Source organism: Mauremys mutica, chromosome 1 (assembly GCF_020497125.1).
Source record: "Mauremys mutica isolate MM-2020 ecotype Southern chromosome 1, ASM2049712v1, whole genome shotgun sequence".
Taxonomy (NCBI): domain Eukaryota; kingdom Metazoa; phylum Chordata; order Testudines; family Geoemydidae; genus Mauremys; species Mauremys mutica.
In genome coordinates, this window is record NC_059072.1 from 31,379,961 (window position 1) to 31,406,964 (window position 27,004).

The 27,004-nt window shown below is 44.7% G+C and overlaps 1 long non-coding RNA gene across 2 annotated transcripts in view; it reads right to left on the reverse strand.

The window, feature by feature from the left end:
* LOC123346382 overlaps positions 1-27,004 on the reverse strand; it is a 63,114-nt gene that overhangs the window by 20,575 nt on the left and 15,535 nt on the right. Inside the window, exons 2-3 of one of the 2 annotated variants that reach the window (XR_006572984.1) lie at positions 14,981-15,071; positions 12,367-12,459 (exon numbers count right to left, since the gene is read on the reverse strand). This is a non-coding gene — a long non-coding RNA (uncharacterized LOC123346382). Of the gene's footprint in view, positions 1-12,366; positions 12,460-14,980; positions 15,072-27,004 lie in introns of those variants that run through there. The other variant, XR_006572987.1, reaches the window with a different exon arrangement.

Sequence of the window (27,004 nt, forward strand, 5' to 3'; positions counted from 1 at the left end):
ACACACCCCCTGCTGCCCCAGCCATGGACTCTGCCCCCTCCACCTGCACCCCCAGATGCCCCAGCCCTGGGCTCTACCCCTGCCCCACCTGCACCCTCCTTCCGTCCCAGCCCTGGGTCACTGGTAACTTGTTCCCAGGGCAGGTCATTCAGCAGGAATTTTGGATGTGCACAGAACACAGACAGGGTTGGTTCCCATATGGTTAAAGAACTGCAGTAAAGTGGAACAATTTTCAGCTTGTGTGATTGGAGGATATCTGGGTGGATATTATAAGACTGTCCTCCATAAATGAGGAAAAGTTGAGGTGCCTTTATTATTGTTTTGTTCCACTCTTTCTTTCTATGGGGAATTTGCCAATGCAATATCACTGTCTTCCTTTTAAACAAATAAAACTGAAAAAAAAAGGCAATGGCTGTCGAAAATAGCAATTTCAGTTCTAATGACCACTGGGAAGCATTTTTTGCTCAATTTTATCCTACTTTTTCTACAGCAAATTATAGTGGATCAGTATATTTGATTTGGGAGAAATGAAGTAACAGTTGCGCAAATTGAATTTGAGCACTCCTGAATTTTGAGGTGTTCAAATCTGGAAGGTAGGTGCTAGATTCCCTTTCTGAATATTAGCTAAATCTGGAAAGGAAAAGTCAATTTCTGCTTCCATGGCTCAGAAGTGGAAATCCTCCTAAGTGCCTGGTACTGTATCTAAAGCTGCCCAGGTCCAGTAGAGCCTCCCCTCCCTTACTTTTCATTTTAGATTCTAGTGGGATTCACACACCTCCCTTGCTAGGCTTCAGATAGAGAGGGGCACTGTCCCTTTAGTCCACCCAATTCCTTATTTGGGGGCTGCAAGGTGAGGTCACACCAGTATCCCTAATCCAGTCTGGGGATGTCTTCTGAAGGGGATATCTGGGCCAAAGCCTTCTACTCCTTGGGCACACTTGTTACCCATTCACAGTGCCACCCCGCTCTAGCAGTGAGCTCTCCATTCACAGCAAGCTGCAGCATGAGGTTTCAGTTACCATACTCCCTCCCCCTCCCTTTCCTGTTGATAGCTGCCAAGGGAATGCTGGGAAATGTAGTTCTTCTCCTGTTCCATGACTGGCTCTATAGGCAGGGAGCTAACCGAGGAACTACATCACCCAGCGACAGCCCATTATTTAATTGCAAATGTATACATACCATTAAAGCATTTAATGTTTTTAAATAATGTATTTTGTGTATTTTCAAATTATTAAAAATTAATTTTTGAATGTATTTCACTGGTTATTTTTTACATTTCCAAATACATGTTACTATAGCATTGCAACTTTTTTTTGTATGGAAGGGGCCCCCGAAATTGATTTGCCTCAGGCCCCCTGAATCCTCTGGGCGGCCCTGGGCCTCAGGGAAGGGGGCAGGGCAAGGGCTGAGCAGGGGCAGCCTTGGGGGTCCCTGAACAATTTTAAATCAAAATGGGGGTCCTCAGGTTGCTAAAGTTTGAGAACCACTCCTCTAGTTCAAAAGGAATTATTTTAGGGAAGTTCTATGGCCAGTGTTATAGATCAGACAAGATAATCACAGTGGTCCTAGAATCTATACTGAAATTCAGGTTTAGAAGCAAATATCCTGTCATCTGCAACATGACGTTTTATAATGGAGATATACCTATCTCCTAGAGCTGGAAGGGACCCCAAAGAGTCATTGAGTCCAGCCCCCTGCCTTCACTAGCAGGACCAAGTACTGATTTTGCCCCAGATGGCCCCTTCTAGGATTAAACTCACAGCCCTGGGTTTAGCAGGCCAATGCTCAAACCAGACAGCTAGCCCTCAGAATCCCTCGTTCTTTACTTTCACAATGGGCAGGCTGAGATATATTCCTATTTTTCTTCCCTTTATAGGGTCAGTTTGTCCCTGGCAGTAGTCTAGATGTGTGGGGTGGGCAAGGGAGGGTGCAAGGAGCCTTCTCCATATGCCATGGAAGAGCCCAGGACAATGGTAGCTCTGTGAACAGGGGAGCATTGGTGCTGCTTCCTCTATGTGTGGATGTGGACGGGACCCAAAAAACCCACAATCACTTTAAAGGGGGTGGGGAGGAGGCACAGTCATAGCCTTCTCCCCACCCCATGCGCACCATACTGCAGAGCTAGCTAAGCACTCCAGGGAGCAGGCTTCCCTGTCCCAAAGGACGGTACAGTTTGTATCTTCCCCCAGCATGTTGGGAGCCAGGGCTTCCTTTAAGACCCTGTTTAGGTGTCCACACTGCCTCCTGTTCAGCACTGTGGGCTAAATGCAGCAACTTGTCTTTTACAGTGTTTCTATATTTCATGCTGGGGGTGTGATTCCCAGCTTGAGGAGACATACACTAGCACTGATTAAGGCAGCATTCTAAAAATAAAGTGTAGCAGTGACAACATGAGCTGTGAAAGTGGCTAGCAACCCTGAATACCTGCCAGTCAGAAACCCTCCATACCCCTCAATGACAGCTAGTGCAGCTATGTCTCCTTGCAGCTGGGAATCACACCCCCAGCTTCATGAGTAGGTATACCTTTAATGAGTAGCTCTTTGCTAACAATCTGGGTGGTTTAATTGAAGCACAAAGGAGTTCCCATCTCCTTGATCTCTGAGAACTCAGATTATTGCCTTCTATTTCTCATTATGCAATAATATGGCATTATTCATATGTAGTTATCTCTGCTATCTGACATCTTACTCTGCACTTCAAGTGTTCTTCCATCATGTTAATTAATAGTTAAGCCATCAGGCTATTTTATATTTGCATGATGGCCCCCAAGGGCTGGAAGTAATTAGTTCAACAGAAAACTACTACGAATATTGCAAAAGGAGAGATAGATTAGCATTAAGAAAGGAAAGCGTAATACCAAGCAAGTTTTATATTTCTTCCTTTCCAGCAGTGTTAGCAAATTTTTAATAATGATTTTGCTTATGAAAGGCTTCAGGCTTCATATTCTGCTCATACAAGGAAGTGAGGAAAGATTTTCAAAAATTGGAGCCTAAATAAATAGGGTCCTAAATCTTTCTTTATAATCCTTGGTAAATAAATGACAGAAGTGCCCAGCAGTCCTGGGCCCTGAAATCATGGGGAGCTGGTAGATGCTCAGCACTTTTGAAAATCAGATTTATTTATTTATTGATTGAGATCATAAAGACATAGAAGCCTAATGTGAGGCTCCTGTTTTTTCTTGACCTCCATGTTTAAGAAATTGTGTTTAAAAGGGTAGAACTGCAAGAATTCTTGGAAGCAACTACTTTGCAAATAAGTTGGATCTTTAGTTCTTAAAAGCTCCTCAGACTCATGAGCACAAGGAAAGGTTCTATGAAATTATTTCCTGATACCATACATTAAAATATTCCATCACTTGTTCTGATGCTACAACCAGTTGAGGCACTGGTTCAGTGCTATCTCTTGCTATTACCACTTTTTCCTGGGAGTACTCAAGCTTTGGAAACTTGGAAAATTTATTTAAATAGTGAATGGTTTAGTGGCCTTGTAGTGAGGCGGTGTGGTTCCCCGCCACCCCAGAGAGGGACGAGCCCCCGACTAACCTCTCTACAGGCCTACACATCAGGTGTGAAATAGCTGGACTTCCTGTAACTAGAAGTTTGGATTTCAGAAGGGTCATCTCAGCCCTTCCTCTTTCCAAGACAGATAAACTGAGCAAGTTCCCCCCACAAAAAACCTAAACTTTCAAAGTTCTATGTAGTCATTAAAGATCGATGGTGCATTTTGTAGAGGTGAGCACTGTCCTGGCCTGAATGTCTCCTCCCTGCTCACTGTTGTACAGCGTACTGAGAGACTTTTGGGTGGACTTTTTCCTTGTCCTTCTGCATCTCTAGCTTCCAGATGGCTGATATTTCCTTCCCTTGCTGTCCCTTCCAGCCAATCACCACCCTCCCCTGACTCAGCTTTTTTCTTCCAGATACAGCACCAGCTGCTATGGGAAAAGGTGTGCACATCATCAAAGGCTAAGGGGTGTTCATGGCTGGCACTGGCTCTTTAGTAGGGAGCAGGGCCTTTGCACCTGTGACTGGTCAGCTGATCCCAGATCTCACTGCCTGCTCCCTGGGAAGAGAGAGGTCTGGAGAAAGAGGACTGCCCAAGTCTCCTGGGGTGGGAGGGAGTGACGAGAGGAGCAGGAGGACTGCCAGAGTCCTCTGGGAGGGGAAGCAAAAGGTAACTGAAGAGGGAGGAGGAAGAGCCCTGTGAGCTATCACCCAGGGTGAGTTGAGAAACTGTGATTTTGTTGATTTGATCTGAGTTTGGACAGTAAAGCTGAATGAAAGACTGTGGGTGTGGCAGTGGCAGTGAATCCTTATCAAGCTGAGGAGAAACCTTACCTTGTTCGAGTGTCATTAAACCCTTCGCGAGCAACATCTGCAGGTGGATATCCACAGAGGCCAAGTCCCCACAGCTACCATCATCTCCTCATTGGTGCAAACATCCTGCAGCTGGTGGTGGCAGAGGAACTAGCCTGCCAAGAACTCAGTCACCTGCATCTGCAACATGTCTCCCTAGATCAGTGGTGGGCAACCTGCGGCCCGTCACGGTAATCTGCTGGTGGGCTGCGAGACAGTGTTTACATGTGCCCCCAAGCACAGCTGCCCACAGCTCCCTGTGGCCACGGTTTGCCGTTCCCAGCCAATGGGAGCTGTGGGAAGTGGTACAGACCACAAGATGTGCTGGCTGCCGCTTCCTGTAGCTCCCACGTCCAATGGGAACTGCTGGCGGCCGTGCGTGCAGGTGGTCAATGTAAACACTGTCTCGCGGCCTGCCAGTGGATTATCCTGATGGGCTGAGTGCAGCCCGCGGGCCGCAGGTTGCCTACAACTGCCCTAGATAATCATCCCTCCCCTTCCCCAGCTAAGACAAGAGAAAGAGGCTCACACACCAGTTTGAAAAGGCACACAATGCCTGCCTGCTTTAAGAGGGCCTGAAAGAAAGATGTTCAAAAAACCTGCACCGCTATCCCTTGCCAATGGACCAACCTCACAAACAACAATTCATCATGAAAGACTCAATTGTGAGTGAGACTAGCACTGAGTGGGAATGTTCTTTGTTAGGAATAAGAAGCCATTATGTTTCAGCCTGCATCACTGGGGCTTTTCTTCATTGGGAAAAAGAAATCAGCATACTAAAGCCAGGGGGACAGGGGGTGACGGGCCCACTCTTCACTATGAAGAGACCATTGAACTGCAGAGTGAATGAAAAGAATTTTCATCCCTGTAAATAAGACAAGAGACTGAATGGTGAGATTTGCCATTATTTGACATGAAAGATGTGTATGTTATACATTATCATACAGAGTGGGGAAGGAAATTGCATCTCGTCATGATGATAAAAATGGATTTCAGAAAAAAAAACCAGTTGTATTCTGCTACCTTTATCTTGGGGAATAAAGGATGGAGGTAGTTTGTACTTCAAAATGTACAGACTTCTGGGGCTCTGCTGCACTGGAGAGAGAACTTTTGTGCACACCCTTCAGTCCTTCTTCCATTTCCTTTCTAGCCAAAACTGATAAAATACAGCTAAAGCCACGACTGTCACCAGGGCATTGAAGATCAATAAAGGTTTAATATGATTACAAGATTTTAAGTAAGTGAGACAAAGGGTGGGCATTCTTCTGTCTCCACCACAGAGAACATGCACCACTTGGCTCAAGCTAGCACACTAAAAAAATGCAATGTGGCAGTTCAGGCTAGCTGCATGAGCACATACCCACGGGGCCGGGTGGGGTTGTTCCTGGGCAGCTAGCCTGAGCTACCCCGCGTGCCACATGCTGCTATTTAGTGGGCTGACTCGAACAGAGCTAGCATGTCAGTCTTCTCACACTGCTAAGCACCCTCCCAGCTGCTGTGTAGAGTTTGTAGATCTAATCCTTTGTATCGTGCTCTCACGAAAGAAGGTATGAACAGCTCTCCGTCAGCAATAAACTTGAGCTCTTTCCACTGGCGCTTGCTAACCCTAATGGGAAGAAGTCTATTTTGCAGGTGGTTGCTAAAGTTAACACATTCAGCGCATCCATGAGTGAGACTGAATGAAGCTCAAGTAGAGAAGAGAGGTCACCCTTTTACCCCTTCCTGTTCCAAAACTGTCATCAGTGCCAGACACACTGCAATAGCCCTTGTGAGGAATGGTACTTTTAAGGGGTTCTGGGAAGAACCAGTTATAGTCTGCAGAGGCTCACGTTACACGGTGCTGATTAGATAGAACTCAGACACTGAATGAAGCAGACCTCTGTCGGACTCCTTGTCTCTGAGTGATTACTGAACACCACAGACCTTCCCTGCAGCGTGCATGGAAAACTATTCTGAGTATTTTACTTAGTGGAAATTGTCTGGATCTATCGGGCTACCCCAAACCTCCAGAGTAGTTTGGCCATGATGCTGATGGTATGGGCAGAAGAACAGATTGAGTTGAGTTGCAATGCAATCTGTTTAGGGCTATCTGTGAAGCCCAGTCAAAAGCTTTGGTTAATGCAGAATTTGGTTGCCTGACTTGAAAGCAATGAGGCTGAAATGAGATTATAAATCCTCTGCTTTGCCCTGGCTTCCTGTCTGTTTCCAGGTGCAATTAGAAGAATAAAGATTATCTAGAAAGTTGTAGATGTCCTGGGACCTGGCTCCAATTGAGACTGTTGTGTTTCCTTTTCAGTTAACTGCAATCAACGTTTGCTCTCTGTGCACAGGGTATCCCAGCCAAGGAACTGCTCTAGCACTCTGTGATATGCATATATTGGGAAAAAGCATTGTTGCAAAAAGAGCTTGTCACTTTAAATTTAATCCAAAGTGCTGCTTGCTGATCCTTCCTCCAAACTAATATATGGTGTTAGCCTGAGAAAAATACCCAACAATGCAGTTATGTTTGGTGACATTTAGATATCTGCCTTTCTGCCATTACTGCATGGAATAGGTCAGACTCCTTTTCATATATAACATGCACAGAGAGAACGTGTTCTTAAAATGTCACTCCTTATGAAAAGCCACCCTCATAACATCACACCAGTTCACAGCTGTTTGCTAGTTGTTAATCCTCTTATTCTAGCACAAGTTCTCCCAACAAAAACTTCCCTCATCTCACCCACTTCCCACCCCAGCTGCCCCCGCACTCCGCACACCTTGGCCGATTGGCAACATAGTTTAACTGAGCAAATATAAAAGAGCCCTTGCAGACATGTACATGAAGAACAGAGTGGTCAAAACACTTGTCACATCACATTTTTACCTGCTGCTGTGGTGAACAGCTGAGATTTTTTAGGCAGAAGTTGGTGGGAAAGCTAGAAGATCCGAGCTCTGGCAGTTGCCTGGCCCACTTAAAACACAGAGCTTAGTTTTTATTACAGCATGCCAGAGTTTAGGCAGGCAGCACTAACCAATGGTATCATATTTACCTAGCTGTTACACCATGAATCTCTTATTAGAGCCTGATGTTTCCAATCCTTATTCACATGAGTAAAAGCTACAGAATTGGGCCCATACTTTATATAACTATTTAGTTTTATCCTTCTTTCTATTGCTGTAATGTTCTCTCAAAAGACTGGTCAGCAATAAAAGTATGAGGAGTCTGACGAGAGATTTAATCAGTGCTGGAGTCAAACAATACACATGGATGACTGATCTCATGGATGGACTCATCCTTGATATTTTTATTTACTGTCTGTTCTGAGTCACTTCAGGCACATTTAAGCTTTATATCTTGATTTTCCAAAGTACGGAGCACCTGCAGCTGCTATTTCTTTCAGTGGGATGGCGGATGCTGAGAACCTTGGAATATCATGCTATTCACTTTTTCCTTTTATAAAGAACAGAAGTAACCACAAAAAATGATACCACATGCTGTCCTGGCTCTACATCCCAGTTCCTCCCTTGACCATTGCTGGGCATTGTGGCTCCCGTGGAACTGGAACATGAATGGGATGCATCAGGGCTGGTTTTAGGGGCAGGCAACCCAGGTGACTGCCTGGGGTGCCGGGCTTGGGGGGCACTAGATTCAGGTTGTTGTTTTTCTTGTTAGCGACAAAAGAGAAAATAGAATGTCTGAAGAAAAATGTTTCAGGTATTCCATATGTGGGCTCAGTTTTCACTAACCTCCTAGAATGTTCTGGTGTTTTGTAGAATCTAGTGGAACCTTCCAGACTTGAGAACTACATTTTCCATGAACCTTCTAGAACGTTGTCAGCCATGCCCTCATGAGCATATAAAGGGGGGGGGGGGCATCGCCAGTCAGTGACATATAAGAACAAAGTGAAAGTCCAGCTGCAATGTTGTGAACCTTGTTTTACTGTGTAATTGCGAAAGTGTACTTGTGTTTTAAGACTTGAAAAGTAGCAACTAATAAAGGATATATTTAATGAGACACCAGTGATATCTATCAAACCACTATCTATGCAACAATAAATACTGTTACTTCTTTTGCCATGCTTAACACAATGTTTGATGACTTTTTAAGACTGCGGAACATAGATTTTTTGCTCTCCCTAATACTGTCTGTTTTCCCCCATAGAAAATAAAAGATGCCCCTGAAGAAGCCTTCAGGAGCTCAGTATAGGAAGCAAAAGGCTCAGTTGCAATCTAGTTTGTAGCCAGGGGGAAAATTGATGTGAAAAAATATCTGAAATAGAACATAGACCCGGATTTAGGCAATAGCAATTGTCCCAGTGCAGAAGATACTGAGGCGGGAAGCATAAATTATGGAAGTCCTATTACTAGGGAATTAGCAGATTTACCTGAAGATAAGGAATGGAAATATAGGAAAGTGATGGAAAATCATCCAGTTTTCCCAGTGGCGTAAAGGAAATCGATGATAAAGAAGAATGTGGCTCACATGAAAAGGAGAGTAATGACAAAGAAAAATCTGGTTTACTCAAAAAGGAGAGAAATGATGATCAACAGTCAGCGTTGCATGATGGCAGAAACAGCAGAGAGAAAAATTGTACCCCGCAATGATACATCAGACCCTGCTTCATGGCTGGTGATCCTAAACTCTGCCAATATTGATCGTACAATTCTGAACAGGCTGGGCAAAATTGAGGATATGACATTTCCAGTAAATGAGTAGAATCAACACTTCTCAGTCACACTGCGAAAGAGTTCTGGTTTTGCTGCAAAATATTTTACAAGAATGCCAAATCATTGCAGGGCCACCTAGAGGATTCAGGGGGCCTGGGGCAAAGCAATTTTGGGGGGCCCTTCCATACAAAAAAAGTTGTAATACTATAGTAACATGTATTTGGAAATGTAAAAAATAACCAGTGAAATATATTCTAAAATTAATTTTTAATAATTTGAAAATACACAAAATACATTATTTAAAAACATTAAATGCTTTAATGGTATGTATACATTTGCAATTACATAATGGGCTGTCGCTGGGTGATGGTGATGGTTGGTGCCAATGGGCTGTCTGCATGGGGGTGGTGCTGCTGTAGCCCAGGGCTGGGTGGGAAGCTGGGCTCTGGGTCAGGGGGTGCCCAGCTCAGAAGGGCTGGGCTCAGAGCTGGGAGTCAGGGCTGTGGGGGGATGGAGTCAGGGGGTGCCAGGCTCTGAGGGGCTGGGCTCGGAGCTGGAGGTCAGGGTTGTGGGGGGGATGGGTCAAGGGGGTGCCTGGCCCCGGCCCCTTACCATGCCGCTCACCCCCCCCTCCCCCCCTCCCAGAGCCTCAGCGTACCATGTCCGGGAGCGGCTCTGGACAGCGCTGCAGCAATGGTGTGGCTCCAGCGGGACTTGAGCTCCCCCCACTTGGCCCGCCGGAGCTCGCAGCCCCACCCCCTGACCACACAGCTCTGAGTGGGAGGCGCTCAGGCCCCGCCCGAGCCACGCTGCTGCTGCAGCGCTGTCCGGGGCCGCTCCTGGATGCGGTGCGCTGAGGCACCAGGGTATGGGGGGAGGTGGAGGCGAGGGGGAGCCTCTGACATTCTCATGAGTGCCTGGGGCAAATTGCCCCACTTGCCCTTCCCCCCGCGGGCAACCCTGAATCATTGTGTGTGCTTTTACAATTACTGGCATAAAATGTAGCTGATGCTCTGAAGCAACATGAAAAGGGACCTGCCATTTTTCAGCCTACTGTAATTGAGTCCAGCCTCAGGCTGAATAAATGCATAGACACAGAAAACCAGCACATTATTCATGTAGAAACCCAGCACTGGAGGAATGTGTTCAGGTATCTCATTTCAATTGTCTGATCCAGAGCTCCTTGGATAAGTTGTTCACTGAACATAATGATAATTTCCTTGGTTTGGTAGAACTCCTTGGGAAACACAATGATGTCATGTATAAGCACCTACAACAAGTAGAATCATAGAAGTTTAGGGTTGGAAGAGACCTCAGGAGGTCATCTAGACCAACCCCTGCTCAAAGCAGGACCAACCCCATCTAAATCATCCCAGCCAGGATGAAGTAGTTCATAAAGAAGCTATAGACCATTATTGCAGCAAAACAATTCAAAATTAATTGATTGACCTTATGGCAAGGAAGGTGCTTGATAACATATTGATGCAACTCAGCAAAGCGAAGTACTACGCTGTAATAATGGACTGTGCTCCCTACATTAATTACAATAAGATTTGTTGATGACACAGATAGCTGTATCCAAGTAAAAGAACACTATCTGTTACCGGTCTGAGAACAACTCTACTGGAAGAGGCCTAACATTCAAAATGTTCGTAAACAGTTCTGAGACTAAAATAAAGCTTCAGGACTGCCAATGCTACAACAAGGCGTGAACATGAAGGGAAGAAACAGTGGTATCCAGGCTAGGATCCTTGCACTGAATCCAAGAGCTTTCTTTGTGCCTTGTGGCTGCCATTTCCTCAACCTGTGTCAGATGCAGCATCATCTTTAGATTCCGTCTCTCTCTTTGGAGTACTGCAAAGGATATACATCCTTTTTTCAGCATCGACTACCAGGTGGAAGATCCTCACAGACAATGTTATAAATCTGAGCATGAAGCTGCTAAATGACACTCACTCGGAGAGCCACATTGACAGTGTAAGGCCAGTGAAGTACCAAGTGACTGAGGTTTACGATGCTATGATGAAACTGGCACAGTTGAGTAAAGCTGTGACTGGAATCCGACATGAGGTGCAAAGCTTGGCAAACCAGATCACAAACTTCAAATTTCTGGTGTCAGTTGTGTTTGGCACAATATCCTGTCTGAAGTAAACACTGTAAACAAGGCATTACAAACTCAGTTGATGGACATTGCAGCCACTACTACTTTGATGAGAAGCTGCCTTGATTTTGTTGTGGCCTACAGAGACAACAAATTTGAAGATGCCATGATTGCTGTCAAAGAAATGGCAGAAAACATAGGAGTTGAGCCTATCTTCAAGGAAACTTGTATTCATTGGAAGAAGAATCAGTTTGTTTACAAGGGCAGAGATGAAGTGATTTGAAGCTCAGAAGAAAAAGTCAAGAGGGAGGGGTTTTTTGCTCATTTATTGACAGGAGTGTCTATCGAAGAAAGGTTTGGACAAATGAAGCACCATGAAGAGACCTGGGGTTTTTTTGTGTGACCTTTGTAAGCTGCTGGTGAACAGGAAAACATTGTTGAACAATTGTATAGACCTTCACCGGACGCTGATACATGGGGAATGTTCGGATATCAATGATAAAGACCTCTATGTCAAATTGGACAACATCTGTCACATTTTGCAACACTCTCCACTCCAAGTTCTCCAATTCATTCATGATGCAGAGCTGAAGGACACTTTTCCTAATGTGTGGATAGTTTTGAGGATTCTGCTCACGCTGCTGGTCACAGTCGTGAGTGGTGAGCACAGCTTTTTGAAGCTCAGGTTGATTAAAACATATCTTTGATCGACTGGCATCACTTGGAAAAGTCATTGGCCAATCTTTCGATCTTTCTGACGCCGTGCTTGAGTTTATAACGGCAAAGGCGAGAAAAATGGCCTTTGGAACTAGAGGACTAGGGTTAATATTCAAAGGCTACCACCTATTGTAACAGTGTTTAATACTGGTCCACCCAATGTTGGTGCACAGTTCAAGTTCTTGACATTAGAACATTTTTTCAATTATTCTTAAAATTTTTAAAAGTTTCTATAAGCTTAGAGGCCATAATTTTTTTTATTTGCTTATATATGGCATGAATACATACAGATTTACAAATCCTAGCTTGCAAATGTATCTTATATGATAGAGATAAATCATGCATGCAAATTATGCATCAAAGTCATAAAATGGACTACAAATGCGATAAAAAATAAGGTATTAACAAATGGAAGGGCGGAACTGAAGACATTCCTTGCCTGGGGCGCCATTTGGTCTATGGCCGCCCCTGGGATGCATTATAGCAATAGAAGTGAGGATGGTTTGCCTGACTTTTTAAACTAAGCCAGCTGGAAGCCCAGTGTTACCTTTGATGTAAGCCTGCAGGCTAGCCGCATGCTCACTGTGTCGCTGTTACATTATTCATGCAATCAGGGGTTATTTTTGCTGTTCAGTACCTCTGAAATATAAAGAAGCGATTTCTCATTGAGGAACACTTTAATAGACCAAGAAAATCGATTCACTTTTTCTGTTTTGTGGTTTTCAAAAATGTCCTTGTCCTTTTTACATTTGAACATCCCTCCTTTTCACCCATAATGAGACCTCAGTCAGTCCCATGGCAATTGTCTATGATGTCTCAAACAGGATTATGACTTCTCTGTAAGATCCACAAAAGGAAACACTGGGGTGGGGAAATCATTCTGAAATGTATATCCTATCAGAAAGAAATATTTGTTTTATATCAGGATGAAATTCCTTTCTCAGAGCCTGCTCAAGCCAAATGCTGACAATCCCTGAGAGCTGCTGAAAGTCTACTGCCTGAATGCATAAAAAGAGTTCAGTCCCCAGTCCCTGTTTTGGGACCTTTGATCCGCAAGATCCCATTGAACCTCGTTGGCACCTAAATTCACTCAGCAACTAAATTTTTGCTGTCAAAGTTCTCTAGGTGCCTATGTTTCTGCTTCTGAGTATGTGCACTGCTGCCTCCCTCTAGACGCCCAGGTGCTTACCTCCCACTGAAGTCCCAGAGCGATCCACAAACCAGGGGAAGACGGGTGTTCACCCACCTAAGTTGCATGCAGGCCCAATCCAGCAGGCGTGCTCTGGGGCTGCCTAACAGCTCAGGCCCCTAAGTCAAGTTTACACAGAACAGCTGGAATGTGGGGGGAAGGAAGAAGAGGGCCCTCCCTGATGACCCTTAGCCCAGTGGTTATGATATTCCCCTGGGATGCAGCAGACCCCTGGTTCAAGTCCCCTTCTGTCAAAGGGGGAGAAGGGATCTGATTAAGGATTGACCACTTCAGGTGAGTGCCCTAACATTGGGCTATCAGATATTCTGATGCAGGGTTTCCTCAGTCTCTTGTGTTGGCACCATTGCATTGTTGCAGCAGGCAGACTGGATCATGGGCCTCCCACATCCTGGGTGAGTGCTCTACCCAGCAGGCTGTAGAGTCACGCTTGTGCTTTCTTAGAGAGTCACTTGGGACAGAGACCAAACACAAGTTATTTCATTGGAGCAGGGGATTTGGATCCTGAGCCTCCCACATCCTGGGTGGATACTCTAACCACCAGGCTATAGCTCATGCATGCTCTCTCTTTCTGCTTTGAGAGAGCACAGACTGGGAATTAGTCTACAGCCTGGTGGGTAGAACATTCGCCCAGGATTTGGAAGACCCACAAATTCAGTCCACCTGCCACAATGACTATTTATCCATAGTTCAACAGCTTCAATAGGAGAGACTGAGGGCACCCTACATCAAAACAGCTCATAACCCAATGGTTAGAGCCTTACCTAAATGGTGGCAGATCCCTGTTCAAATCCCCTTTCCCTCTCAGGTGGAGGACTTGAATCAGCCAGCTCCCACATTCCAGGTGAGGACCCTAACCACTAGGCTAAAAGCTGTGAGGGAGGACCTCCTCCTTGCTAAACAGTCCCTGCCACCAAAGGAGGTTCACAACCGAAAATTGCTAGCAGAGTTAAGCACCTAAGCCCAGGCAACAGGGAGACACCCATCTCTGAGAGAGTGCAGCATCTCCCATTGGCTAGCCTAGGCGGCTCCCTAACTTGCATACTGGCTTTTTGTGAGTTGCAGGTAAGGCACCTCTCTCTCCACATTCACTGAAGCTTACGCTACAATGTTCTTATTGGGTGAGTTATGCTTGAACCCCTTTGACAGACCTATGGTCATTCTTTTAGGAAAATTATTCATTTTTAAACCATGTTGTTTAAGAGCGTGCGTACACTATAGTGAAAGCCCAGGGTTCACACTCAGGCTCAAGCCTAACTCCCCCTTATATCTACACACAAATCACACTAACCAAGGGCTCAGACCCATGGTCCCAAGGCTCCATAGGGGTGGAGGATCCAACCTGAATCAAGATGGGACCCACTGTTCAAGCCCTATTGCTTTGCAATGCAAACATGCACTCTCAGAACTGATACTCTGGGAGTCTGCCTAAAGTATCCCACAATCCCACAGGCTGACTTTCTTTACCCTCTGGACAGTCAAGTTTTCCCACACTGCACCACAAAGGGCTAGAGCAGCCACATTTTGGGAGGACACTGGGAAGTCTGGGATAGGGACAATTAGACTGGGGCCTGCATAATGCAGTATAGACGTTGAAGCCCCAGGTTGGGACCCAGGGTTCAGCAATTCCTAACCAGGGTTACAATTGAGTGTAGACGCTCAAGCCCTATGTTAACACTGGTGTCTGCTAACGCAAGTTCTACGAACCCTGGGCTCATATTGCAGTGTAGACCTACCCTAAGAATATAAATAGTTTTTTGATACAGTAAATCAGTGCCCCTTTCTTAAAGGGTTAAGCATCAAAGCACTGGTCATGTTTTTACTGATTCTTTGTGAGTGAGTGTGTTACTCCTACAGCATTTTGACTTGTTATGAAATTCTATACACCTAATGCTTCATTCAGATAATGAATCACTCAGTACAGATTATTTGTCATTATTTTGGTTGAAATACCTTTTTCATTGAATGTTCTGGGTCCCATCCTGCAGTCCTTACATGGGCAAAACTCCCACTGATGGCAGTTGAAGATCTGTAGGATCTAGCTCTTGGAGTGAAAGAGAAAAACAAAAACCAACATGAATGAACATACCATTATCCTCCCTCTGTAAATGAAGCAGATATTGTAATAGTAATGACACATTTGGCATGCTGTATTCTGAGCCACTGCCTTAATGTATCATTAAAATTCAAATGTTTTCATTGTACAGGACTATAAATCAGAACTGAAAGTAAATCCAATTTTTATGAGTGCATTTTGTGAAAAACAGTCAGTAATGATTTTGCTTTAGTTCCAAAACCTTTTCCCTACAAAGTAAGCAGAGGGTTGGGACACAGCTTTCTGTGATAGAGAGTTGTTTTTATATTTTGCGTCAAAGACGAATAGCGTTAAAGGTAGAATACTAGCATCAGGTTTTTTCTTACTGTGCTACTTGCATTGTTTGGAGCCTTTGTGTTTCTCAACTGTGGCCACAGAGCATCTGGAGACATCACACCTGGACTGTCTAAGAGAATGAGTGTGATGGGGTGAACAGGAACGAGAAGAGCGGAAAAGGGAAAGGGCTGAATGTTCAAAAGGATTTAGACATTTGACAAAAGCCAGCAGGCTCAGCAGGGAGCTGCCTAAGCTAGCCAATAGGAGATGCTGATGAAAGGGGTGTGTACTAAGCCCCAGGACAGTGCAGTGCACATGTCCAATGTTGAGACATAGGTGCCTAGGAACTTGTACTGCAAAACCTCAGGAGCTTACAGGGTTTCAGTGGGAGTTCTGTGAATCACAGTGGTCCCAAAACTGGGACTTAGGTGCTTAAAACAGAGACTTAGACACCTAACTCCTTTTTTGCCAAAGCGCTTTTCAAAGAAAGGCAAGGAAGGAGTTAAACAGGCAAAGTGAGACAAGAGAAGATGGTATGGAGATGGATAGAATGGATCACTCATGGAAGGAGAGAAAAAGAGGCTATAGAAATGGGAGACGGAAATAAGCAAGGAAAGGGTTTATGGCTTTTAAAGCCACTGCTTCAGTAGGTATTGGGAGGGAGTGGGGATGAGGCAACTCACTCATAGCAGTGGCTGGACACTGACAGCCAAGGAGAGCAGAATGCGCCAGGGGAAGGGGGAATTTGACACACACATTCTGCTCCTCCTTTTTGACTCTCCACCATTTTAAGAGATGTTTAGAGTAGGCTCCTGCTGGGACCAGCTGCAGTCACTAGCCACAGATTCACCTGTTCCATCCTTAGCCTTTGTCATGTCTATGAGCCAATTGCTTGTACTTTGTGACAATAAGTACTGGGGTTCTGGCATGGAGAGTGCTTCCAGCACCTTCTCTCAGAGGAGCCAACCTTGATTTATAGCCTTTATTAGACAGGAAGTACAGTTTAATCTATTTATGCTCCTTTATTTATTGTGTTTCCCCAGCAGGTGTCCTGCATTTCTGTAAGTTTGAGGGAAGAGGATGGGATGACTATTTAATATACCGGTAATACTGGTTATTCTGGATTCTATAATTAAATATCTGGTGAAAAGGACTGAGAAAGCATCCTGCACTTCACTGGGAACATACAAAACCCTTTGGCAATGGAGGTCTACCAATTCCAACTCCTAGCTTAGTGGGAGATTTGTCCCTTGATTATTTTGTTTTACGTATTGACAAATATGGATGGACCCAGTGCAGGGGCTGGGACCAATTTCTCAAGCAAAGAAGCTGCTGGCAGCTCAATTCCATCCTCCTCTACCACAACACCAAGTGACACACACACTTACATTAAATGACTTAGTTATGTTTGGGAATCTCCCCAAGAAATGTCTCCCAGCCATACCCAAAGTCAAAGGCAGGTCATGTGCATTTGTGTTGTGCTCGGACTGAACAGGGTAAGTTTGGTTTGGAGGGGGCCTGAATATTTATTTCACTGAGTATCCCCCAAATGCCAATGGCAGCTCTCATCATTTCACAAAGTCTCTTACCCTGACATAGGATTTAACATCCCATTGACAGGTTTGTATGTACGTTTTGAGTTGCCTTGTGATATGCTACAGGATCATACATTAACTCTGCCAAGTCAGTGTGACCTAACTGCTAAAACGGAAGGTGTGAGGAGCGTGAAGAACAAATACCAGCACAGATGACATGATGGTCAATAAGAATATTTTATATCATTTTCACTTGACTTCTAGGTAGCTATGGAAGAAGGGTATCGTCTTAGATTTTCCATGAGATTTGAGACAAGGGGCGAGTGTCACCTTGTTAAAAGTATGCCCTGCTCATCAAGGTATAGGAAATCATGCCCTGTATAGAGGCATATGCTGTCTTTGGGGAAATAAATGGTTCCATTTCAAGGTGGAAAATGAAAGGCATATTGTACTCTTCAAATTAATAATTAATACAAAGTTTTCTTAATGTCAAAGCCAGGATTCCTGAAACTGCTACACAGTAGCTATTTTAATCATTCAGTACAGAAATGAACCTCTTAAAATTAATTACACTGGAAGGAAGCCATTTGTTTAAAAAGTCAACATGTTCCTTGTAGGCAAAAGTGCCCTGAAACAGTTTGAAATCTGTTAGTATTTTCATTTTTGTAATAACATTTTAAAATGACTGAAAGAAAAAAAAAGCATTTTTTTTAATCACTCTGCACTCACGACAGTAGGGAGATAAGTTTCCAAATAGCACAAAGTAAAATCCTCTCAGGCGTACTAGAAACCGACAGCAAGCTGTGCATTCCTATTTTAATATATCTTGATTAAATATTTAATGCACAGTCACAGGTCACATACTTGGGGCTGCTTCCCTTTGTTGTTCAATATCACACATCCATTGTGAATGCATCTTGACAAGTTTCCTTCAGTTTAGAGGATAGATTTAGCTCTCATTTTTGGAAACTACCATTTGAACTCCTTCAAAGATAGGCACCAGTCCTTCATTGACCTCGGGTTTGGGAGTAAGAGGCCAAGGAAATTTACACACACATACACAGTTTAGAACAGTGAGGGTTAGGGTGGCCTCAGGACAGCGTTTTGTGCTATGAGGAGATATATCATTGCATAATACAGTGCACATTTTTCAAACACAAGGCAGAGAATACAAAGGACCAAATTCTTCACTCAGTTCTAGACATACAACCCTGTTGATAGCAGTAGGATTGCCTGAGTGCAATGGGGAGCAGAGTTTGGTCCACTATATTTCCCACTAAGCAGAAGTGCCACTAGTAGGCGTTTGAACGATTCATCGTCCCTCACTTCCACTAGAAAATATCTATAACCTTTCGTTGCCAATATGCCTAGTGACACAAACACACTGTTAATACAACAGGTGTTTTTAGACAGAGGTCTAACAGGGCCCCAATAAGAAACATGATGAACAACAAAATAATTGCTCCTAGAAAACTGAGGACTCGATCCTGCAGCTCTCATGCACAGAATACTGATGCCATCCTGATTATCACTACTTTTTTTCTCCTGCTGATAATAGCCCACCTTAATTGATTAGTCTCATTATAGTTGGTATGGCAACATCCATATATATCTTCCTACTCTATTTTCCACTGCATCCAGTGAAGTGGGTTTTAGCCCATGAAAGCTTATGCCCAAATAAATTTGTTAATCTCTAAGGTGCCACAAGTACTCCTCATTTTATTTGCTGATACAGACTAACATGGCTACCACTCTGAAACTAGTCCCACTGGTTTCCCCACTCACTTCTCAGACATGAAAAGGGTTATTTTTCCATTTGTATATATTTTTGAAAATTTTAAGAGACAAAATTGTTTAGATGTGCAGGGTAAGTCAAAGGGGCTGAAACTAAGCGATGAAGGATTCTATGGCATGAAAAACAGGTTGGATCCCTTCATTCTTCATTGCCAGAACTAGAATATTAGGGTTTTTCAATGAGGTCCAATTTTTGTAAGGAAGTGAAATATTGCTTTTGGGAAGTTAGCTGGATTCCCATCAAATGCACTTTCAAACTGAACGTTGTTTTAACATTTTTTAAAATCTCTGACTAAGTTTTGACCTGATAGTAGTGCTTTGAAAATGTTTTAAAATTATTAAAAGAATATTCTATATGTTTACAGCATGAAGGAAAGATCCAAACTTTTAAGATTGGTTCACACACAGACTTGCACCAACTAACCCACCCAAAAGGTGTGAATTAAAACTAATTTCAGTTTGTTGATGGAAGTCTGCATGTGGACACTCTTAATTCAGAATAAAAATGGCTGAAGTCAGTTAGCTAAACAACTTCAGCCATTTTCCCTACAAAATAAGAATGTCCCCACACTGATTTGCATGGAAGTAATTAAACCTGTTTTAGAAAAGTCATTTAGTTAAATTAATGCAAGTTTCTGTGTAGACTAGCTCTTATATGTTCAGAAAACATTAAGAAATAATGCCACCTCTTTTTTCTTTTTAATTACAAAAGATCTTTCTAAAACTCACATTTAAAACAACTTTAAGCTAAACTGAACTTTAAAAATAACTACTAAGGTATTCCATGCCACACAGAGAAGGCCAAATTCTCTCCTGGTGTAACTCCATGTACTTCATTGGAGTTACACCAGCAAAGAATTTGGCCCAAAATATCTTATGTAGACATATGGCCTTAAAAAAGTCTGCAAACCAATTCCTGAGATCATATTTGCAATTGCTTCTGGGCATCACACAATTCTGTGCTGGGTTGCTTTGTTTTGTTTTTGTTAACTTGAGTTGCCTTACAGAGGTCATCTATAATAATATCTGAAATGTGAGTTTCTGATAGTCAGAAAAGAGACATTTAGAAAAAATTCTGACTACAAAAATCAGTTTACACAAAAGCACTTTAAAATTTAATGTTATTAATATTACAGACTATTATTACAGTGATACTAGATTTTTGTGCTGTTTAAGTACTTGACTCTGCAAACACTTGCACATTACTCACATAAGTGGCCCCCCTGATATTCCTGGTTTTCTCCCTGAGAAGTTTGACACTCATTCATTCCAAAATTGAGCCATGGTATTAGCATCCCCATAGCAAGATGGTATGCAGCTGGTGTCAGAACACAGCCTCTGAACTCCTCAGTAATATGCCCATTTTGTCTTTTCTAGTTACAGAATTCTTTCCCCTTGATGACTAAAGGTTCATCCACTGCTTGCAATTGCAGATGCAACACACAACATAGTATCAGAATGGTACCAGGGTCCTCAGCTGGACTTCAATCCCATTTTCTTATAGCTTTACTTGATGGGCACTGTAGCTTAGGGTGACCAGACATCCCGATTTTATCGGGACTGTCCCGATATTTGCTTGTTTGTCCCGCGTCCCGACCAATGTTAGGTCGGGACACTGGACAAACAAGCAAAGGCTCCAGAGCCCGAAGGGCTCACGCCCTCCCCTGCCCCGACTCCGCCCCCTCCTTCCCCCATTGGATCCTTCCCCAAATCCTCGCCCCCATCCCTGCCCCCTCACTGCCCCATTGTCTCCCTCCCCAAATCCCCACCTCTTTCCAAGCATGCCATGCCCAGGAGACTCAGGGGAGTGCGGGGCCGGGGTGAGTGTGAGTCTGGCCTGGCCCCGAGCAGGCAGGACTCGGGCGCGGTACCTGGAGGGAGAGTAGGGGGGCGGCCCATGGGGCTAGGTGGCGGCTGTTCTCCCCACCTGGGCAGGGGACTCGGGAGCAGCCGCTGCTGCAGCTCCCACTGCTGCGGGGGGAGGAAGTGGCCAAGCACGTGGCGCTCGGTGGCTGCGGCTTTGGTGCCCGGGCCCGAAACCCCCGAGCCCGGGCCTGCTGCGGGGCAGCGCGCACACTGCGCTCAGCCCCTGGCCAGTCGCGTGTGGGCTGGCTGCCCAGCTGGTGCAATCCCGTGGCGGAGGCATCGGCAGCCCAGTCCCGTTCGTTCCCCTGCAGGACCCGAGCGGGATGCGGGGGGCTGGGGCCTGCTGCCCCCACTCCGAGGCCGCCCGCAGGATTGCACCAGCTGGGCAGCCAGCCCAGACGCGAGTGGCCAGGGGCTGGGTATGTGCAGCGTGCGCGCTGGGTCCCCGCAGCAGGCCCGGGCTCGGGGGGTTCGTGGGCGCCAGAGCCGCAGCTGCCGAGCTTGGCCAGCGGCCGCTTCCTCCCCCCGCGGCAGTGGGAGCTGCAGCAGCGGCTGCTCCCGAGTCCTGCTGCCCAGGTGGGGAGAATAGCCGCTGCCTGGCCCCGCAGGCCACCCCGTACTCTCCCTCCAGATACCGCGCCTGAGTCCTGCCTGCTCGGGGCCAGGCTGGACTCACACTCACCCCGGCCCCGTGCTCCCCTGAGTCTCCCGGGCCTCCCTCCAGCGCTTGCGGAGGGAGGAGGAATCGGGGGTGGGGGATTTTTTTTTTTTTTGCTCTGCCACCATTTTTTCCCCCTCTGCCCCCGCCCCGCCCCCCCGCGTCCCGATATTTGACCTGGGTGATCTGGTCACCCTACTGTAGCTTGAAATAGGAACAGCTCCTGCTTTCATTATTTGACTTGAACCCTGGGGCATCCTGCTGCAACTGGAAGGGAAGAATCTGATGTACAGCACAAAATCTGACCTCCACAAGAGTGTCATACAGGTTTGGGCTGGGCTGGATAGGCTGTTCCTTGTGTCCACATCAAGGGTCGGCACCACCATGTTGTGCGATGGACTCTTGACAAAATTACCATACTTAGTGACAGACCATTGGGGGGTTAATGTCACTCAGTTATTTAACATTTCTTGAAAAATTACCACAGACCTCAATTTTTTTACCACGGACACTTGTGTCCATGTACAGACACAGTGCTGTCCACATTGGCAGAGTTAGCCTGGCGTCCCTGTTACATGTGGCATCGGGCTTGCTTGCACAACATCCTTGAGTGGAACACTCATGGCAAATGGTGAACAGGAAGACTGTGGTTAATTGTGGTTCAGAATGGGTGATATGCCCTCACCATGAGGGCCTCTCAGCTTGATTTATCCAAACCCTTTCAAACACAAGACTTTCAAAAAACTGTACTCACCACTCACGACTGTGACCAGCAGCGTGAGCAGAATCCTCAAAACTATCCACACATTAGGAAAAGTGTCCTTCAGCTCTGCATCATGAATGAATTGGAGAACTTGGAGTGGAGAGTGCTTCCCATGTTGCAAAATGGACAGATGTTGTCCAATTTGACACAGAGGTCTTTATCATTGATATCCAAACATTCCCCATGTATCAGCGTCCGGTGAAGGTCTATACAATTGTTCAACAATGTTTTCCTGTTCGCCAGCAGCTAGACATGAAAAATCATGGACTGAACAGAGGCACTGAAGTTATGGTAACCCACTAACTCCCTCTTTTTGTCCTACGACTGCAGAAGTGTTAATGGGCCACTCTACCTTGAATGGTCCCTACTTACACTAAACAATCTGTTCCAACTTGCATTTAGCTGTGACACTTGGAGTACTTTCCCCAGACCTGAAGAAGAACTCAAAGGCCTTGGCTACACTTGCAAGTTACAGCGCAATAAAGCAGCCCCGGGCGCCCTAGGTCACTCCCTGTCCACACTGGCAAGGCACATAGAACGCTCTGACTCTGCAGCTACAGCGCTGCTGGTGCTCCACCTCGGCAAGTGGAATAACATTTGCTGCGCCCCTGCTGGAGCGCCGCAGCGCCAGTGTGAATGAGGTGTTGCATTACTGCGCTGTGATCAGCTGTCAGAAATGCCCCATAATCCCCTTAAGTCAAGTGGCTGCTCTTGTCATTGTTATGAAATCGGCTGCAGGAATGCAGAAATGCCCTTTCAAAGCTCCGTTTCGGAGAAGCCGGCTGCTTATCAGCTCTGAAAAAAGCAAACATTTACTGTTTGCTTTGAGTGAGTGAGAGGGAGGGGGAGGGGGAGGAGTGGTCTGAACTGACAAGACAGCATGCTGACACACTCTCAGCTCCCCAAAAACCCACTTTCTCTCTTCCCCCACATACACACAACACACTCCCTGTCACACTCCACCCCACCCCATATGAAAAGCACGTTGCAGTCACATGCATGCTGGGATAGCTGCCCATAATGCACCGCTCCCAATGCCACTGCAAGTGCAGCAAATGTGGCCACTCCAGTGCGCTTGAAGCTGTCAGTGTGGACAGACTGCAGCGCTTTCCCTACTGCGCTCTACGAAAGTGGTTTAACTCACAGCACTCTACATCCGCAAGCGTAGCCATGCCAAGCTTGTCTCTTTCACCAACAGAAGGTGGCCCAATTAAAGATATTACCTCACCCACCTTGTCTCTCTAATATCCTGGTGCCAACCCAGCTACAACTACACTGCATAACCAATATTGTCTAAGGCTATATCTACACTAGCACTTTTGTTGTATAACTCATGTTGCTCAGGGGTGTAAAAAACCCACATCTCTGAGCATCATAAGTTACACCAACAGACGTGTCAGTGTGAACAGCGCTATGTCAGCAGGAGACGCTCTCCCACTGACATAGCTACTGCCGCTTGTTGGGGGTGGTTTAATTATGTCAACAGAGAACTCTCCCCCACCAGCATAGAGCGGCTACAAGAGTGATCTTACAGCAGCACAGCTGCATCGGTACAGTTGTGCCACTGTAAGCTCACTTGTGTAGACATGGCCTATTTACAGACTGCCCTCTGAGGTTAGTTGGAGGATTCCCTAAAATCCAGGCAGGTGGGGTGGAGAAAAACGAGGTTTGAGCTGCTCGTGCTCTATTGAGGGATAAAATGAATCTCTCTTGCTGATAAAGGGAGATTCAGAGTATTATGTGGGTTGTAGGACTCACCGTCCCATCCCTGCATGTATGAGAAGGACTTTAAGGGAGTAATATTTTCAGGATAAGGTCCCATTGTTTTCATGGCCCCTTGGTGCGATGGCTCATTTTCACTTAAATCTGAGCTAAATGAGAAGTCAGTTAATTTACTCCTGTAGCCTAGGATCATATATTTAGGTCCTATTGTCGTTTTCAGTAAATTGTTAAAGGCACCTGGTCTCTTTTGAACTTGACTGAAATTGTTCTGGGGGGAAAAGCAGTTCGTAACATGCACAATGGAAGTTCACAGCATAGACCTCAGGTGAGGCTTAAGTGCTTAGGCCTTGTGTTGGCCCTCTCCATAGGTGTGCTTCACCCAGGGAGCACGGAGATTACAAAGCCTAGTACTCCTTCTGGTGCTAGCCTCTCCAGAGTGGGCAAGGACAGGGAGGGGCTGTTATAGCCTCATTTTTCACCTTCCCATAGGCCAGCAAATGCAGAAGTACTACAACATGCTGTGCCCTGTCAAAGAGCTCTGCTGTGGCCCCTGCTGTCCTGGAGGCATCATGCCCCAGAGTGCACACAGGGGTGATGCACCTCAGCTATATCAGAAAGGCACAATTTGGCTCAGAGTATGATTTGCTACAAAATAAAAGTATTCAAGATGTAAAGTTGGAGGTAGTATTCTTCCATGTCATTTGCATATGCTCTAAATTCCAAATTGCCTGGCAGATAGGCTGAGGTGGCATTGTCTAGTGATCAGAGCAGGAAGCTGGAAAGTAGAAAATCTGGGTTCTTCTATTGCTTACTTCCACTGATTGGCTGAGCGATCTTGGGCAAGATGTGTAATCATTCTGTGCCACAGCTTCTCATTGTCTACAATGGGGATATCAATACCCACCTTTGTAACGTGCTTTGATATCCTTGGATGAAAAACTCTGATTGTCAACATTTTCTGTGGCAAAACATTTTTCAGCAAAATACAGCATGCGAATCTCTGGGATGTAAATATATGATGCCCAGCTCAATCCCAAAGTCAATTTTGGTGCACTGGGTGTTCTAGCAGCGTTAATAAAGGGGACAAAGGTAGGCCTTCGCCTTCTAATGTTGGCTAAAATTGCTATTCTGACACAATGAACTAAGGGCATGTCTAAAGGTGTGATTGTAGCACAGGGACATATACTCACACTAGCTAACAACAATACTGAAGATATGGCAGCATGGACTGGCAATCAAAGTACATACCCAGGGTCTCTACCAGGTTTGTGCTGGAGTGGCTAGCCCAGACTGAAGCCCATGCTGCTACATTTTCACTAGTATGGGTTACCTGTGCTAGCTAGATTAAAGCTCGCACAAGTATGGCTACCTGCAATACAATCACATTTTAATTTGCTGTGTAAATGTACCTTTAGTCCTATGTAAATGACTAGATCAACTGGATTCATCTCTACTTCCCAATGGGGCAGACAAAATGTTACCTATTCCAGAATCTGAAATCTGTTGGGGATATTTCTGTATATTAGAACCCTCTCTCTGATCTGAGTCATCCAACTCACGCTGTAAAAAGTGCAAAGAGATTCTTTTATTGCTGACTTTACCATGCAAATAAGTTAAATGCCATATTCTGTTACTTTGCTATCAATTAAATAAAGTTTAAAATTACCCCATATCTTCCTGCCCCTTATTATATCCTGCCATCGGCAATTTGTACACAATAAGAGGATCTAAAAAAGAATCATGTTGATACTTTCTATTATGTTGAAGTGACTTAACCTTCAGCTCAGCGGAGAGAAATCTGAAAAGTGCCTTGAGTTTCAATTAACAATATTCATTATCCAGCTCACCTCCATTACTCTCTAACTAAAGATTTAAAGTAACAGGATGAAACACAGAATGAAAGTACTGAAAGATTTTATATCTGACCTTTTTTTTTTTTTTTAAATAAATGGTGCCCCGTCACTATGACTTTGTTCATCTAATTAGATAACAACATGAACTGGCTCAGTGGGTTTTGCATATTATGTTTTATTCTCTCTCTAAATGTTTCCCATATACCATAGAGGCAGGCACAGATGAGAGCTCTGTTTTTAGGAGCATCTTTAAAATGATCTTCATGTCTTATGCTTACTAGAAAAGCACCTCAGAATTGCAAGAATAGAAGAGTGGGGTAAAAATCTGATTTATTTGCAACATTAAGAACAAATAATTTTGTTTATTTCAAGAGAACAATGGTATGCCATATGAAGGTCCCATAGAATTTAAAAGCAATGAAACCCCGGGGTTATTGGGTAGTTTAATAGGGTTCTATAAAGATTTTTCTAAAAATCTAAAGAATTTAATAGAGAAGGAGATCCTACAGAGATTTAACCACACTGAGAAATTCTCCAGAATGCTTAAAAACAAACCTATAGAAAATCTGTCACTCTCTATTAAGTCATCTAGAACTTTTCTATAAGGGTCAATGGGCTTAACTGTGATCCCACTTACATTAGTGTAACTCAGGACTAACTGAACTGACATCAGTCCGTAACAGTGGAATAAAACTTAAAAGGGCTTCATGCAAAGTCCATTGAAGTCAGTGGGAGTGTTTCCATTGACTCAATAGGCTTTGGATCTGGCCTTCTGGGAATTCAGAAGCCAACCCATTATTTTAATCTTTGGGAGTTGACTTTAATCTTGGCATTAGCGCTGCCAAAAAAGATTTGTTGTGGTTGCAAAGTTTTGCAATATCAGAGTTACATGCCAGTTTAACAGCTATCCTGTTCTGGTTTGTCAGGGTGTTAGTGCTAGCTCCCCTAAAGATAACCATGCACTGAATGAAGACTATACTAAAGAGTATAGGTTTCTCCTCTCTGTGGAGTCAAAATAAATCCAAATGCTGTTTGACCTGGTCACAGATGACTAGTCCTCAAGAATATGTGCTGCCTCTGCTTTACCCCTCAATAGATACTTACCCTGTGAGATCTGAATAGTTCAGGATAGACAGAATTTTATCAGCCCCTGAAATATGCAATACCTGATCTGCCCTGGAACCAAGAAAACTGCAGTAGGTCTGATCTTACTGTATTCATTTATTTAAAGGTATTTGTCAAACACTCAAGAAGACAGACAGGCAAATAGATAGACTTTAGGAGAAGGGAAATGCAATTAATGTACAGGTAGCACAGCAGTAAGGGGGTCTTTAAGAGTGACATTTCTTTGCTGATAACTCAAAAATCTCTATTTATCTTGTCTCCTTGCATCCAGTCCTGCATTTCAACCTGTC